We start from the raw sequence: 17,791 nt of genomic DNA, 5'->3' as shown, positions 1-17,791 counted from the left end.
TGTTAAGGAGTTGCTGTATATTGAGGGTGCATGAAATGTAAAGTTTGTGTAAATCTAAAGTCTATAGAAAGCTTACCAGTATTAATGTACTTGTGGATCCTTTAGGATGCAGAGTTGTCACTGTTAGGAATTAGTCTTGTGGTAACATATATAATAAATCGCTTCATGATATGTTGACACAGGTGGGAGATCATTAATTAGATTAAATACTGCATAAATATCCTCCAAATTTATCTTGTATGATGGATGACATCACTATCAAAATAAAGACCATCCTGCAAAATTTGGGACAGATGGAAATACAAGATGACATCTTTTCTATAATGTGTCAAACATTTTTAGTTAATCAGGCAATGTGATTGGTGGTACATTCCTGGATGCTTTATTAAAATAATCAAAACAGTACAACTCACTTGTATGAACACCTGTTAAGAGTCACTTAAAAGTAGTAAATCAAAATACAATGAAATCATTTAAATTAATTATTTTTAAAGGAAAGAACAGGATTTCTGTGCACAAATTGGTTAACAGTTTAATGTGGCTACCATATCCGTTAAAATGTTTTGTTCAAGTCAATATGAATATACTTGTACTTAGTTTTAATTGGAAGTACATTTAAAAACAAAACATTCCTTTTATGATGTGATGCTGCAGGAGCTGTGTGTGCAGAACAGATGCATAAGTAGGCCAACTGTTTTCTGCTAGATCCTGAATTCAAGATTCTATATATCCCTTTGTCACTTAAAACTGTGAAGGAGTAGGAATGTTAAAGCCAATATCACAGACAAACTCCAGTTCTGAGAAAGCAGGACACACTCTGCTCTAGTTTAATAGTCTGATATAGTCAGCTATGCCAGAAGAAACAGAGTCCTGAACTGGAGATCCAGCAGGTAACTAAAGGAATAACAGATTTTCTAGTATTTTAGGTTGTCAAATGTATTTGCTGTTTCTAAAGTCTAGCTTTGTTTTGTGATTTGAAACCTCTCCCAGGTGTGTGTCACTTTTTGTTTCAATGTACAAAAAAAAAAAAAAAATCAAGACACTGTTTCCCCCTTGTCCTTTGTTTGTTCCAGAGGTCAGTGTGGATCTTCCCAGATGTCATCTTGTTTTAATTTCCGTTACTACCTTCAAGGCTCCATATCGTGGTCAACCTTCTGTGCCACTCTTATACTGACCAGGGGGAGTTACTGCAGAGTGAAGCATGGCATATGTGTTTCCAGGACTGAGCATGCACCTTCTGCACAACACTCTCCTTTTGATGGCCTAAAAAGTGAGATCTAGGAAGTGAATCCGAGACTCATAGTTGTACCAGCACTAACTACATTGCCACTTATCCAGCCCTTGGACTTGACCTTCAAACTAATATTTCTGATAATCAAAACATGCATGTTACACCTTCTTACATGGAAATATATTTAAATAGTTGTGACTGAGCAAGTCACTACTGTGCTGTTTTAATTTGGAGAGGTAGCAGATAGGGGAACCTAAAACAGGCAGTGATTATTATTCAATTATATTATTCCTTCCAATCATTGTAAGTTGTGACCAGGGTCCTAGTGTGGAGCCAGTTATGGTCATTCAATTAGGGTGAACTGCAAAGAAAGGGGAAGACAATCCCCATAAAGCTGGTGGATATTCCAATACTTAGATTTACCAAGCCAGCATAAAACAGCTTCTTTGTGACCTTACTGGTTACTCAGAAGTCCAAAAACACATTCCTTTAAAGTGATCCAGCCTCAGGCCTCCATCCAGGTAACCATGTCAAATATGATGAAAATTTCTGTAAACCTTATTTCGTCATATAAAAGAAAAGATTCTACCAATCCCAAAGGATCGCACACATTCCCTCCCAGGTTATTGAATGTTTCAGATCTTACCCAAATACACGCTACAGCCAATTCTTATTAACTAAACTAAAATTTATTAAGAAACAAAAGAGAGGGAGTATGGTTAAAATATGGATATACAGACAGACATGAGTTCAGTACATTGAGGTTCAGATTCATAGCAGAGATGGTGATCTTTGTAGTTGCAAAGAGTTCAAACTTCCTTGACGGAGCTTAAGCAGATCTGAGATGACAGAATCAGGACCCAAGGATCTTTTATACAATTTCATGTCTTTTTGACAAGTTGGAGTTCCTTGAGGAACAAAAGGTAATTAGCATGACTTTGAAGGAGGTCCATGACCAGTACTTAGCTATACTAACTAACATAAGGACATTTGCTTGTTTCTCCACCATTCACAGTACATTTCAAAGAGAAATGAATACCAAGATATCCCTTTACAATTCATTTAAATGATATCAGAATACAGCATAGACAGGGACTGTTGATTACATTGTTGACCCTACTCATACATATGTAAGTACACAAACATTATCTCCCCACATGTCTTTTGAGGGTTATTTATTTTGCAGGATGTTTAACTCTTTCTAGCCATGTGTCACATAAGTTAATATTGGTAAGTTTGATAACCACTGAAAGAGGTTCACCGCTGCCACTTTAAACACTGCTCAACATTATAGAAATCTTGGCTTTAATGGGTTAAAAAAAGCATGGATTTGTTGTGTAAGCTATTGGAATAGAAAAAAGCAATGGAAGTATCGCTGTGATTTGCCTCTCTACGTTATTTCTATATGTGTAAAATGTCCACCTGTTCAATCATATAGGTACCCTTGATAATTTTGTTACAGCTGGTTTGCAGTAGGATTAGATACTCTTTGCATTAGGTTGTAGATGTAGATATGGTTTCTGTAGTGATGGGGCAGACTGCAGAGATCTATTGGCTGCTGGCTTTGTAAATTTCATTCAGTTTGGTCCAATAGCAGAAGGAGAGAGACTGGTACAGTCTGGACCTCTCTCCCTCTTCAATCTCTCTTTTCCTTGCAGATCAGTCTCTCCCCCTGTCTGTGTCTCCGCATAGGCAATCAGAGCTCTTACTCACAAACCCAACTCTCCCTCTTGCACTGCTTTTGTAATGAATTTTCTTCCTGAATGTAGGTCGTTTACAACAGTAAGCACCAGTTTCCTCCAAATCCAGCGTTGTTGTTGCTTTTTTATTTTTTGTGGTCGTTGCATTCCTTTGGACAAGAAAATCGCGTTGGATTCCAAAAAACAGAGGGGAGCCTTGTTTGAATAATTCCTGTTGTCTGAATTCCAGTCAGGATTCCCTGGAAGAATTTGGCTGAGTAAAAAAGGGACCTCCGTGCAGCTGCAGCTTTCGCACTGTTAAGGTAGGTATATTAGATTTAAGGTTTGTGTGTTCATGTTCATTTTTGCGGGGGTTGCAGTGAGTTCTGAGGCAGAGGGTGATCAGTTTGCTGCAGTCGTTTATGCTTTTACTTTCCCCATCATTTTTAAGGCGATACTTTTTCTGTCCTCTTCCCCATCCTAGACTATCTTCATGTCATCTGTGCAGCTACAGATCTAGAATTTGTCTTCTCCTGGACCATCATTTGTTTGGAGGCATTTTGCTGCAATCAGCTATTTGAAAAGGCTCTGGGGCTCTGTGTGAGATGTTTACAAAGTAGCTCTGCCTCACAGACAAATAAACAGAAGTGTGTGTGTGTGCGCGCGGGAGGAGGAAGGGTGTGTGTGTGTGTGTGGGGGGGGGGGGGGGATATCTGCAGTACAGGGCGAGAGAAAGAGAGCAAAGCTACAGTTTCCTGCAAACGAGATCAGAGGCAGTGGAAGGAGCAGGACCTCCTGTGTGCGCCGGTGGTGTGGAGGGAATTACAGATCCGGCACTTAGGGCTTGGGTTAACCTCGCTGTGTTCCCCTCCTTTAAAACAACAACAACAACAAAACACACAGCTTGGCTCTTCTATGGAGCGATTCACCCTCTTTTCTTCTTCAGCGGCTGGGCTCGGGTAAAATGCCTGCTTTTGTGATGCATGGGTTCTCACACGTGATGGACTGGAGCCCAGCACTCGCGAGGGAGGGTGGCTGGCTAGCTGGGTGTGTGTGTGTGTGTGTGTGTGGGGGGGTGTTTGCGAAGGGAAAAGCGACGGTGGGGGAAACAAAAGGAAAAAAAGCGGAGTGTAAAGAGAGAAATAAAAGGGGACAGAGGAAGCCTCGCGGGTGGGGGGTCGAATCGGCTTCTCTGCAAAGCTGGGGCTGGCGCGCGGCTAGGGGGCAGTGCTGGGGTTGTGTGTGGGATGGGGGGGGGGAAGGGTGCCTCATGTGGAGCCTTTCCGCGGTCCTTGGCCCCGGGTTGCACCTTCCCCACGGGAAACTGCTGCTTCCCCCCCACCCCCCAACTCTCTGTGTCAAACCTGCCGCCTTCCCGCTCTCCGGGGGGAAGTTAGGCACCGCAGAGCGGCTCCCCCTCCCTCCCCGCGCTGCCCAGCCCCGTGCCCACGTCCCCCGGGGCAGCCCTTGCCTGCCCACCCCTCCTGCACTGCAGCGCCCCCCCCACACCCACACTTTGCCTCTGCAGGGTGCTGTGATTGATGATCTGTCCCTCCTGCAGCCATCAGCCGGGGGGGGGGGGGGGACCGCAGCGAGAGCAGCCGCTGAACCTCTCCCTCCCTCTCCCCGCTGTCAGACCTGCCGGCAGGCGCCTTCCCTCGGGCCGCCCCCGCCCGGCGAAAGCTGCTGGCCCCGGGGGGGGGGGGGGGGGGGGAAAGAGGCTGAGCCTCGCTGGGGTCCCAGTTGCAAGAGGAGTTTTTTCTGGAGCGGGCGGCTACAGCAGAGCGCTCCCCCTTCCCCTGCTCCCTGCAGCCACTGTCTAGCAGTCCGTGCTGCAGACTCGGTCCTTGCCCACTCAACAGCCCCAAGCACCCCCCCCCCCCGCAATCTGGCCCTCCCCAGGTTACACCGCCTAGCCCTCATCCAGCGGACCCAGGTGATGGGGACGCCTCAGGCAAACATCCCCAGCTCCCCCGGCCGCCCCGCACGCGGCAGCTCAGCTCCCTCTCCGGCAAGCTGCAATGCCGGTAAGTTCCTTCCTCCTGGCCAGGAGTCGCTCAGCCTGGACTGCCCAACGTCCCCAGGGCAACCTGTCCGTTGGGTTGAGCTGCCTTTCTCCCCGCCTCGACCTCATCCCAGCCACTTGTCCGGTGCCCAGCGCCGGCCTTGACTGCACAGAGCTCCATTTGCCCCCTGGGAGGGGGTATAAGCCAGGGCAAGCATCCTGCAGCGGCCTGGGTCCTGGGGACTTCTTCTACCAGCTATCCCAGTCCAGACACCACAAGGGGACGGCCTAGAGGCTAATACCCCCCTCAGGGTAACAGTGCCCTTATTTTCAGTGGATTTGGCTCAGCTGGAAGAAACTGGATCCTCTTTTCCTTCTCCTGTCCCCAGCAGACGTTCTGGCTGCTGCAGGTTTCACAAGTGGTTGTTTTACTGTTTTCCTCTTGCGGGAAAGATTCCACTCCCCCCCTCCGCTCCCCCGGTGCTGGGGTTCATGGAGACAAGGCTACATTTGATTTATTGTTATAATTGATTATGATTATTTCATCATTTAGAACCAGGGCAATTATTTAGAGAGAGCAAGAGAGAGGAAAATAAAGAAACCCAAGAGATAAGTTAATCATCTGAGCTGTGGGCCTATCCCTTGTTTTCATAAAAGAAACTAGTAATAATAGAACCCTTATCGATCCCTGAAACTAAACTAATTTTAATATTAGGCAGGGGGAAAAAAAAAAAAAACCTTTGTGGAAACAAGCAGGTGCTGTTCTTGCAAGAAAATTCCACAAGGTGGTAGTGTGGACACTTCCTAGTGACTTAATTTTATTTTTGAGATTTGGTCAATTGCTTGAAATGTTTTATTTCCATGTATTCCACCTCTGTATCTTAAAAGCCCAACTGCATGTATGTTTTAAAAGTACAAAATCATGTTGGATTTCATATGGTTTAACATCCAGGAAGCTTTTCCTACCTCCAGCTTCCCTCCTTTGTGCAGTCCTCAGAAGCAAGGGAACTAGAAAGGCTTTAAGGAAAAGTTTCCAAAAAGTGCAGAATCTGGAAGTGTATGAGATAAGCAACAGCAATTTCTGTCAAAGGATGGCTAATGGAATGGAATGTGAAAGTCTCTATCTATATTTTATTAGATAGATCAAGTTTCTGGATTAAATTGTAGCAGTCCTGGTAATTCAATAAGCAGAGGCAGAGACTGATGTGGCCATTTAATTTATTACATTAGATGTTTTATATTTAACTTTTTGAGTCCATAGGCTTTATTGGGGGTTGATGTTTACTATAACCACAATGATGTAAACAAATGTTCATCTTTTGATCCTTTGTATTTAAAAAGTAAGGAAACATTTGTTGACTTCATAATCATGCTTCATCAATTTTTTTGGGGAAAAATCCTTAAATCTAGGCTGTATTTTGATCCCAAATGATTAATAGTGTTAGGAGTGTGTTCCTGTAAGTAGAGGAAAGGTGTTCAAAATGCAAGGGCAAATGGATGAAATTGTTAGTAGGTACACTGAATGGAAATCTCCAGTGCATGTGTGTGTAAATGTGTATGTGTATATATATATATATATATATATATATATATATACACACACACACATCAATGTAGTATGGACTTCTCTGCAAATTTAAATCATCTCAGATTCATGGAAGGGTGGTAATTTACATCCCATGCTCTACAAATTATATTTATTTGTTATAAGACATTTAAAATCCTTTCTTATTATTAATATAAGAAAATAACTTTTTGTGTTACCCTAGAGAGTTGATCATTACATTCATCAATTGTAATTCAGTGGATAAAAAACTCAGGTTTACGTAGGTGGGCTAGTTTCATACTTAAAATTAATCCTCCACTCCCCCCCCATTTTCTTATGAAAAATATATCTGCCACATCTGTTAACATTTTTATAGAATGGTCTATACATATTATTACCTTCAGGAGGGTTGCTGTAATTCTTTTCAGTTATGCTGCCGGAGACAGGGTTGTATACTGTTAGTCATAAACCTGTTCCAACTAATCATTAGATACCATGGATAAGAAAAGGTACTATGAATGTAGTGACCTACCAATAGGTCATTTATGAAAGCAAAATATTTAGATGGTATTCGAACAGTACGTTTCATGACAAGATATTTTTATGATAATTGAATCTTTAATTCTGACATACTAGTTCTTAGCAATTGAGAATTATTTTTCTTTTGTTTACAAGTCACATTTATTTTTTTCTCTTCAGCATGCATAGATAACACACAAATGCAACTACAGTCAGTGTGTTTGTATCTGGGCTATACTAGGTATCATAACTGAAACTGTGGTTTGGGCATCCAAAATATATTTATTTGATACTGCTGTTCCTCTAGGGCTTGATCCAAAACCCAGTGAAACCAGTGGGAACTTTTCCACTGATTTCAGTGGGCTTTAGATCAGGTGCATACAATTTATTTTGTTGTCTGCATAGGATTTGTAACATTTCAAAATGCTAACTTTTCTAATTGAGACTGATGATTTGCCTACTACTCCTTTAAATAGTAACATTAAAACACAAAGTCAAATATTACAAAATGCTAGTATGTACACTGTAAACACAGACATCTTTTAAGCCTCATGCTAAGTGCATGGGATATTATTTTTTCCTTGTTCAACAATGCAGAATGGTCAGTTAAGACAATTCTTGTTAGAAAATACACAACAATGAAAAATTTCTCAATAAAACTTCTAAATAAAATAGGATTATTGGACTGGATTAAACCAGGATAACTGATACAGTGGATAATTTACCAAAAATTCTAAACGCATAGCTTCATTGTCACAAATGCTCTTTTCAGTCTGTTTAGTTAGACAAGTGATCTTGAACAGGCTCTTTGACTCAAAGGAATAGTGATAAAGGGTTTGTCAAAAATGGCTGTGTTAATATGCAAATTCCAGCTGAAGGTCATTACCAGTCAGTTAGAAATGAAGGGAAGAGGCAGAAGGAAGAGCTGCTTGATAGAAACTGTAAATTAAAAAAAAAATGTATGGAAACAGTGCTTTGTTTAACATGAAAAAGTAATTTAACGCTGCATAAAGGACTGTACTTCTGCTTTTGACAGGTTCTCAATATGGCCTCCACTTGGCCTTTCAAAGAAGCATGCTGTTCTTTGACAGCTGAATCACACAATGTAAGGAACAGATCCACCTGGGTGGGACAGGAAAAGCATCACTTTGTAAACAGCATAGGATTTAGTCATTCTACTGTTTGAAGACTTGTCACAAAGCACAAATGTTCAAGATCTCTTTTGTGTGACCAAAATTCATTACAAACTCATACCAGACTTTGAATCTAAAAAGAGGAAAACCTAATAAAACCAAAACATAAACAAGAGGCTGGCAATAAGCCACTCAGATCATCAGGACTCTCATTTCAAACCACAGCTATTCTCTGTCACAGTTCAGCCCAGGTGTGCTCAAGCAATATTTGTAAAGCATTTATTCTCCAAGCCATTTTGATCCCTACATCTGACAGGGTTATGTACTCAACTCTATCACATTTTAATAGTTCTGTTGTGTTTGGGTTAGTAGTCCCCAGATCTGAATTTCAAGAAAAAAAAAATCCTTGCTGTTTGAAAAGAAAAAAGGTTTTATTGGCACTATTTCTCGAAATGATAGAAGTGGTAGGTAATAAATGTCCATTTTCCATAACCTGAAAGTGGAGTAGGGGGGAGAAAACTTTAAAATGTATAGGGGAAAAAAAACAATGGGTACGATTCATAGGAAAAAAATATCATTTTGAAGAGGGTAGTAATAAAAAAAAGAGATCAACTCTCCTTAATTATAAATAAGTGAACTAGGGGCGGGGTGGGGGGAGGACACATTTCTGGATTCTTAGATTTAAAAGAAAGTTTATATCGAACAATATTATTTCGTGACTTATTACCATAGCATGTGTGATGATCTGAACATTAATAAAAAGAAAAGGAGTACTAGTGGCACCTTAGAGACTAACCAATTTATTTGAGCATAAGCTTTCGTGAGCTACAGCCTCTAAGGTGCCACTAGTACTCCTTTTCTTTTTGCGAATACAGACTAACACGGCTGCTACTCTGAAACCTGAACATTAATAGCCTCTTCAGAAGATGTTGCCTTTCCCAGTTACATCTGTATAAGGGTTTGACCACTAGCATGGCTTATTCAAATGGAATATATGTGATCATATAATGAAATGAAACCTAGTGAGAAATGTTCAGATGCACACTATCGTACTCTGTGTAAAAATGAGTTGTAATAATTGAGATCACCTTGTACAGCTCTTACATTCTGCTGTGTTCTGCGTTAAGCTCACACACCACTCTGAGTGTTAGGACATGTTTTAGCGAATGTATTCAACCGAATATAGCTTCAGTAAGTAAAAGGGTAAGACTTTCCATGCTCATCTCTCCATTGTCACTTTATGTGCACACTGCGATTTGCAGCTTGGGGTTGGTGAACCTTGTAAAAGAAAATTAATGGAACTCTTATTAGAAAAAATATTACAGAAGTTATTATACTAGACTGATTAATTCACTCTGCAAACTGGGGCTGGGGTCGGGGGGAAGAACACATGTGCCCTACCATTATTAAAATGACTTTCTTAAAAGGTATCAATTTTTTTGTGACTATAATGGAACTATTTTGGGGATCTTGGTTAGAATGTACCAAGGCCATATTGAAAAGTGATGGAAATATTAGGCAGAATATAGTAATTTTTATAATGACATGATTAATAGGGGCATATAGTGAAAAACTACCGTTTTTGTTTTTTGGAAATGAACTGATGCCTGGTTATGTCTAATTATGAAATTATTAATCTGACAAATGTTATTCTACATTACATAGTGTGACATAACTCATCTTTTATTTACTACTCTGTATAACAACTTTTAAATTCTTTAAATTATTTTTATTTATAACAAAAAAGTACTTTAGTATTAATTACAATAATCAATGAAACAGGCATTTTAGTTCTTTATTAATTATAATCAATGGCATAGCAAGTACTTAAAATTTTAGAGATGATTGTATTACCATAAATTGGTGGCTGTGTAGATTTCTCTAAGGGCTTGATTCAGATTTGCATTTGTTGGATATAAATGTGCAATAAAAAAAGTATGTAACTTGTTGCTCCTCCAACAATAGTGACCCTTTCCCCCCTTTTGGTACAAATGGAGATATGGCTCTTCAATCCCGAACCCAAAGAATACACAAGGCCAGTAAATCAATCAAAAAAAAGCCTTCCCGCCTCATGATTATAGATTTTGTTTAGGCCATCTAATATTTAAGCATTTTAAAATCACTCATCCCCATTGTATCTGGGTGCTAAGTCAGGCACAGGCATAAAGTGGGCATGAAGTCAGCAGGTTTGCTCAAATCATATATAGACCTTACTCTAATGCTATTCTAGTTAATGGTCTTGCCAAATCAGGGGCTGCCAGCCATGTTGATTGTTGCCATCACGTGGCAGTTTTGTGTAATAGGTGCCACACCAAACTCACTTGCACTATTGCATGAAGTTATATTTGGGCCCTCTGAAAATGAGAAAAGCCAATTAACCAGTTCTATGAGCCCTATCTTTATATATACCATATCTGGAAATACCTGGTAAGTACTAAAGCATGAGTTAAGTTTCCCTGAACAGACTTTTCACTAATTTTTAACTCCTTTGTTCCATAAATGAACACTTGTTAATAACCGTACAATACATTAAGTTCTCCAAGATAGAGACTACTGATGTGTTTATTGCTTAGTGCCATACATTTATTGATTATTTACAAATTAATAATGATTGATACCCTAAATAAATTTGCTACCCTAAAATACAAAAGTCCTGTTTTAGACATGCCAAAATATTATATAAGTTAGAGGAAAAACTGATAGCTGCATTGTCAAATAAACAAGTTGGAATGGACACACATGTTTCTGGTTTATTTTTTATGTTCATTTGATACAGATATTAAGACCAAACTTTTTATTTTCAAATAATGGTGCAACTTGCAAAGGAAAAGTTGCAGATTAATTTATTTAGGAGGAGTAAAACTTATTGGCTGCAGGGTGCAGCTTGTAGAGGGCAGTTGTATTCTTTACTATACTTCAGTTTTACTCTGAAATCACAGATATTGTAGTAATTGTGCATTTGAGAATTCTTTTTCTGGAAGAAATGAATAAATATCCATCTTGACCTCCCATGCCTTCATTTAAATTCTTTACAAATCTATAGCCTTGTCTGAACACCTCTTTAGGGATTGAGTGTGTGTTGTTGTTGTTTTTTAAAGCACCGTGGGAATAAATACAAAATGTTGCCAGATAGCTGCATTTTACAGAGGGATAAAATTTCCTTCAGATTCTCTCATTTGATTGTGCCTTTGTCGATATGGCTGTGGGAACGTTTCCAGTAAGCACAGCCAGTATTTCACTTTTATGTATAGCCATATATAGGTGCCAGCCACATCTCTAGCCAACTAATGCACAACAAACTCCCTACTCTTTTCTTTACTGGATGTATCGTAGTCCATCAACATAATTAAGATTAGCATTATGTTCCAAAGCCCGGTGAAGTCAATGGAAAGACTCCTGGAAAATACAGTGGACCCTGAGTCAGGCACCATATGAGGAATATGCAATATTTGAGTGAAATATACAAGGTCCCATTTAGAGGGACTTTGTTGCCTGAATTTTAATCTGTGCTCATTAAAATGCTTCCAAATCCATCTTTTTAAACAGCAGAAAACTTCTGTTCTCCTGAAAAGTTCATTTATGCAAAATCAATCCCTCTTTTGGAAAGCTATTATAAATGAACATGGCGTGAAAGTGTAGGGAGCCATAAATTTCACTAACCTGCAGAATACTGATGATTCAAAGCTTAGGACCGTATATTATCCTCTATCAATGTTCAAGACTTTTGTTATTTGTTGCTCTAGTATGAATAATAAACATTTGTTCAGCAAGCACCATAGCTTTGCATGATGTCTTACTGAGGTTTGTTTAAAACAAAACCAAATCTGTGTGTACCCTGGAGACCTGAACCACTGGAAACTGAATTAGTGGTAACTGAATTGGTACCTGAACCATTGATGCAATGCTCACACTAGCTGTGGTTTTGTAGGGCCAGTTGTGCCCTACATTCATACCAGAGCTGCTCTACAATGTTGCACTGCCCTCTGGGTACCCAGTTCCACAGTGGCTGCCTATTGGAGCAGTAGCTTGAGGGAAATTTTGAAAAACTTTCTGGCAGCCCAGAGAAATTGTTGCAGAAGAGGTGAAGCTCCCGTAGGAATCTGGCTGCCATTTCCAATTTTATTTTTTATCAAAATGAAGAACAAAGAGTCTGAGGTCACACCTTGCTTAACACAGTTTCTGCTCAGCTTCTGGGACTTGCGATATCTCAGGCATCTGCAGTAAGGGCATTGTGTCAGTATTCTTGAAGAACCAGAGAATGAGACACCAGCAGTTAGTGTATTTATTGCTGCAATAGTTGTTTCTCTCACCCAACATCTTCAATAAATGGCTCTGTGTAGTACTTCAAGATCATGCTAAACAGGTTGTGTGCCTCCTGTAAATCATATATATAACCATTGAGTGGGTAGGACAGAGTTGTGCTCCAGGCCTGGGATGGGCAGTAGCAGCTCATTATGAATGTAATGATCATAATGTTTGCCTGTTGCAGTTTGTGTCATGTATGTGAAAGCAAAGATGAGGTCTCAATACATGGTGGAGTGAGGAGGCAGTAGGACTTGCGGCAAATTATGCACAGGTGGACAGACAAGCTGTGGCATCGGAGGCTGTAAATTATATTAACACAGCCTGCAGTAGGTCTGCTGCCCAAAATAGAACTGCTCAGTGCACAGAGTTCCAAAGAGCAGGTGGAGAATTGGGGGATGGATGATGCAGATCACTGATTTTGACAGAGCAAATATTCGCGATTAGCATCACTGAAAACTACTGTCATTCTGGGGGTGGCTCATTTGGTAGATAGACGCTTATTTATATGATCATTGTGATGATGATAATTTGTAAGGTGAGGGAGTTACAGTGGACAATATTTTGGATATATTGATGCAATGTTAAGAGTTAACAATTGTTATGAAATACTTTTGTTTGCTTTATTGATGGTATTAAGACTTTTTTGCAGTTCTTATGCTTTTCCCCCATAGTCTATATGTGTGTTGTATGAATTGGATTAAGGCATTGAAAGAGAAAATAATTATGTTTGTTGATATAGAAATATAGCGTATTTGATGTAATATTTACACAAATTGTATTTTGACAAGTTATCTATTAGAGACACAATCATGCAGGCCAACTGGCTTGTGTAACTAAGGTAACAGGAATTTTCTCCTGCATAAATCTATCTTGTCTTTCAAAAACAGTCTTGGTTTTCTTCTCTAGAAACCAAACATATGATCAGGATGCTATAGTATTTCCCACTGCATGTCCCAAATAATATTCTCTGTTTTCTTGTCCTTGCCTCAAGCTAGACAGCTGTTTCACCATCCTTGATCCCATGGCCCCTTGCTTCCTTTGGGTGTTACTAGGTGTAACACTGATTACCATAATGAAACATTTAGAATTAAAGAGTTAATAGCCAAAGCAGTGATTAATTCGTCATATTAAAGAACATCATAAACGTAGAAATTTCTGTTCCAATGCCTTGTTGCAAGGCACTTCCGTTTTGGAACTAGAAAGGGTAAGGACATAGCATTAGACTTTCTTCACAAATATAAAAAAAGTGTGCAGGACTTGGGGGGGAATGGGCAAGGAAGGGGGATGATGGAAGAGAAAATTAGGTCTATAATTAATTGATGTGTTTGCCTGATTTCAGTACTTGCATTTGGTGGTTGGCCAGAGACAGTATAGGATATATACTAATTTCTCTATCAGTAAATGTGGTAATTATGCATCATATTGCTCTTAATTTTCCTCAGAATGTTTTTTAGTGCATAGACTAGAAAAGCAGCTAGCTAAGAACAAGTTATTAAATAGGTGTCCCGATGTGGTGTAAGGTCTGACAGATACATGTAACATAAATATTTGGTCCAGTGTATCCTATGTCAGTATCCTTTACATTTGCTGCATTTTGGCTTCTGTTGGTACACTGGATATCTACCATTTAACTATGTTGGACACTTCACCACTTGCAGGAAACAGAGGACCATGCAACCAGCCATGGAGATGGTTTGCTAAGGGAATGCTGAACTTGATAGAGTTTGGGAGAACAAACCTAGTTGTCCCAGGCAGAAGCAGCTATTGGGGAGGAGGAATGGTGAAGCTGGAGGAGAGGGGATAATCTATGCTCATGCATCCATGCACATCAATTTCACAGCAATAATGGTGGTGTTCATTACAACCTTGAAAATGTTTCTTCCAGCTCCACAGTCTGCAAACTCAACCCTGATTGGTACATATATAAATTGGAAGTTGAGGGCCTATATATTCCAATTCTTCCTTTTCCTCCTGATTTGGTATGGATGCTGCTCTGTCAGGTTCTTTGGATTCTCTGAAGCAGTTCTGGGATCTCAAGAAGATCTCTGGCATCTCCTCTTCTGGCTGCTCATCTGTAATGTCCATCAAGGCCATGGAGCTGGCATTTTCCTCCTGTTACTCTTCATCACTTCAAGTTGTGAAGTGATTGCCTGTTCACTTGTTAGGGACTGTGACCAGGTGGTGTATTCCAGACATGTTAAGGGGCCCAGTAGGATGGTTGTACACCAAATTTCTCTAGTGGAAAAAAAGTCAAGGGGAGAAAAGTGAGCAGAGCATGGGTGGAATCTCCATGCTTAGAGGTTTTTAAGGCCAAGCTTGACAAAGCCTTGGCTGGGATGATTTAGTTGGGGCTGGTCCTGCTTTGAGCAAGGGGTTGGACAGGATGACCTCCTGAGGTCTCTTCCAACCCTAATTTTCTATGATTCTATGGGGATGAGGTGGGAAGTGGCAGGCAATGGGATGTAATTATGGGGAAAGCCTCAGAAGTAAATACAAGGATCTTGTATGGAAAGACATAGGGAGCCTAAGATCTGGGCTACACTGGGGGGCGGTTCGAACTAAGATACGCAACTTCAGCTACGCTATTCGTGTAGCTGAAATAGAAGTATCTTAGTTCGACTTACCTGGCCGTCCTCACAGCGGCGAGTCGACCGCGGCGGCTCCCCCGTCAACTCCACTTACTCCTCTTGCTGAGGTGGAGTACAGGCGTCTATTCGGGGATCGATTTATTGCGTCTCGTCTAGACGCAATAAATTGATCTCTGATAGATCGATCACTACCCGCCAGTCCGGCGGGTAGTGAAGATGTACCCTAAGAAAGGACTGGAAACAGGGTGGTGTGCAGGGCAGTGGTGGAGGAAGATTATCTTAGCAACTGAATGTTGGGTTGCGGTGGGAGATGAGTCCAGAAGAGGATGTTACAGTAGCTAAGATGAGATAGAAACATGAGTTTTGATAATGGTAGTTCCACACACAAATCAGTGGAAGCACATGACTCTTAATGCCATCATAACTCCACAGGATTTTTAGGGACCCAGCATTGGCTGCATGGTTAATCCTTTGAAACCATAGAGGCTTTTTTTCTTCTGAACAGTGATTTAGTGCATTTTTTTTCTTCTCAACTAAAGCTCCTATTTAAAAAAGATCACAGAACTCCCACACAAGTATTTCCTCTTTTATAATGAAGCAACTTCCAAATGTTTCATTACTGAAAATGTTTCTGTTTAGAAATGTTTTTCCTTGTAACTCATTTTTTTGCTAACAAGTATAATAAATCACCTTTTATGTTCTTTTGTTTCAGTTATTATTTGCAACCTGACAAAATGAGCTGTAGAACAAAACAACTGAGGGAAATAGGAAATATATGCAGCATATGTTCTGAGGAAATTTGCTTTTATTATGTAAGAGCAGGTTTATTAAAATTCTATGGGTTTTGATGGTTCTGCCATTGGTACAGAAAAATGAGAAAATAAAGCCGAGAGTAAATTAATGTACCTTGAGCCCACTCATACACCACTCATAGCTGTTAAGCCATATGCGTTATTTCATATTTATGAGCCTGCTTTTTTTTCCTATTGCTTTTCTAAACAATGTAGAATTGATGCACATCCTCCAACCCAAAAGTATCTGCTTTAAAACACAGGAGAGAGGTTTTGTGGGTAGAGGCAGGGGTGCTGGAACAATTTTTATGGTGGGGGGTGCTGATGGTTGCAACCATGTAGTTGGTGTTTGTTATTATTACTTCAAGCCAGGGGATGTGGGAGCACCTCCAGGACCCCTTGTTACAGCACCACTGGGTAGGGGAATACTCATGCAGACATTTTCAGAATGTAGAAGACACTTCCTATAACTTCTTGTTCATTTCCTTAACAAATGAATTTGCCCTGTACATATGATTGCACATAATGTAAACTATACATAATTTTCCAAACAGCTGTGGCACTCCACATGTAAAGTCGTATATTTAAAAGATAATGGGCCTCACTCAGATTGCACGATTGCACGAGTTTTACACCAGTATGAATCCAATGGAGTTACAGCAGATATATGTAATGTATATAGGGCTAAGAAAGGACATTTAGGCCCTATAAATCTCCCTCAAGCTATTTGTGTTCTTCATTTGTAATGAGTACCATAGTTCATTTTGTAATATGTGCTTTTGTCAGACGTAAACCTCTTCCATTTTTAGCGAAGGGAAATGTCTTGTAGTCTATGCATTAAAATTGCTTAGTAACCAGATGTTTAACCCAGTGCATGTGAGTGAAATGGTCTCTCAAAAATTCCTGTAACCCGCATTAACCTTTTTCACAGTCAGCCTAGGAAGTTAAGGCAAAGATACAAGTAAATGACAAGAAGGGGTGGAAATCTGATTCTTGAAGCATGAGACCCATTTTAATGCAGATCATGGTGAAACAGGCTTAGAATTCTGCAATAAAACAAATCAAATCAGTTTTCCAAGGTATACATTCTCTTTAAACTTATTTTCTCCATGGCTAATCCTTATTAAATACTAGCACTTTTTTTTTCCCTCTTGATAACTTTTTCCATTTTAAATTCTTATTCTAAGTTATATAAATTCCTAATGTGAGCTAATTTCCAATATATATTCACATTTCATTTTTATCTGGGTAGGAGTTTCATGTGTAGTTGGTGAAAAAAAACATTTGAATAGGGAAAAAATTCCCACAGCAACCTATTTTATTGCCTTTTACTGATATGTTTTTCTGCTCTGACATGCATCAGGATTGATTATTTATAGTACATACTATTTGCAAATAAATGAGCACTGAATTTCAGGTAAGACAGAAATCCCAACAACACTCAGGAGTATTTTTTTTTATTAAAGAATAACTAAAATCCTTATTTGGTTGAAAGATAATTCAATTTGAAGAAGAATGTCTTGTCTTCATTAGTGTGCAGAATGAATGTTTGCAAAAAATAAATACAGAAATTGAATGGTAAGGGTTGAAAGTTAAATGGATGTATCCAAGCTCTTGATTGATTTAGAGAGCCCTTAGTCCAATGACTTTTTTAAAATCACCATTTATTACATTTATTCTTGGTTGTGTTCAGCTCGGAGTGGGAAATAATCTTTTTTAGATGTTTTTTTGTTCCTTAAATTGAAAGCTGTTACAACACATAGCAGCACCAGTGATTTCACATTTTTTCATAAAGTAGACCATGTTTTAAAACAGAAATTATCTTAAGAATCACCTTCCATCCCATTCCTTACACACCTTAGGCCAGATTTTCCCAGTGCTCTGCACCTTCAATTAGGAACAAGTTTTCAAAAGAGCTCAGCTTCCAATTAGGCACCTCTCACTCCTGCTCCAGCCCCTTTACATTGGTTAAGAGGTAAGGGCAGAGAAAAGGA

General features: G+C 39.7%; 1 protein-coding gene across 4 annotated transcripts in view; it reads left to right on the top strand.

The window, feature by feature from the left end:
* Window positions 1–2,854: 2,854 nt before the first annotated feature.
* The window catches only part of NLGN4X (neuroligin 4 X-linked), a 251,139-nt gene continuing 236,202 nt past the window's right edge, over window positions 2,855–17,791 (top strand). Inside the window, exon 1 of one of the 4 annotated variants that reach the window (XM_073354245.2) lies at window positions 2,855–3,233. The gene's annotated coding sequence lies outside the window, so the exon portion shown is untranslated. Of the gene's footprint in view, window positions 3,234–3,637; window positions 3,870–4,916; window positions 4,938–17,791 lie in introns of those variants that run through there. The other 3 variants (XM_073354294.2, XM_073354254.2, XM_073354274.2) reach the window with 3 other exon arrangements.

This window comes from Lepidochelys kempii, chromosome 1 (genome assembly GCF_965140285.1).
Source record: "Lepidochelys kempii isolate rLepKem1 chromosome 1, rLepKem1.hap1, whole genome shotgun sequence".
NCBI lineage: Eukaryota > Metazoa > Chordata > Testudines > Cheloniidae > Lepidochelys > Lepidochelys kempii.
The sequence above is the reverse complement of the archived record's forward strand: the minus strand, read 5'-3'. Positions and strand labels throughout refer to the sequence as shown.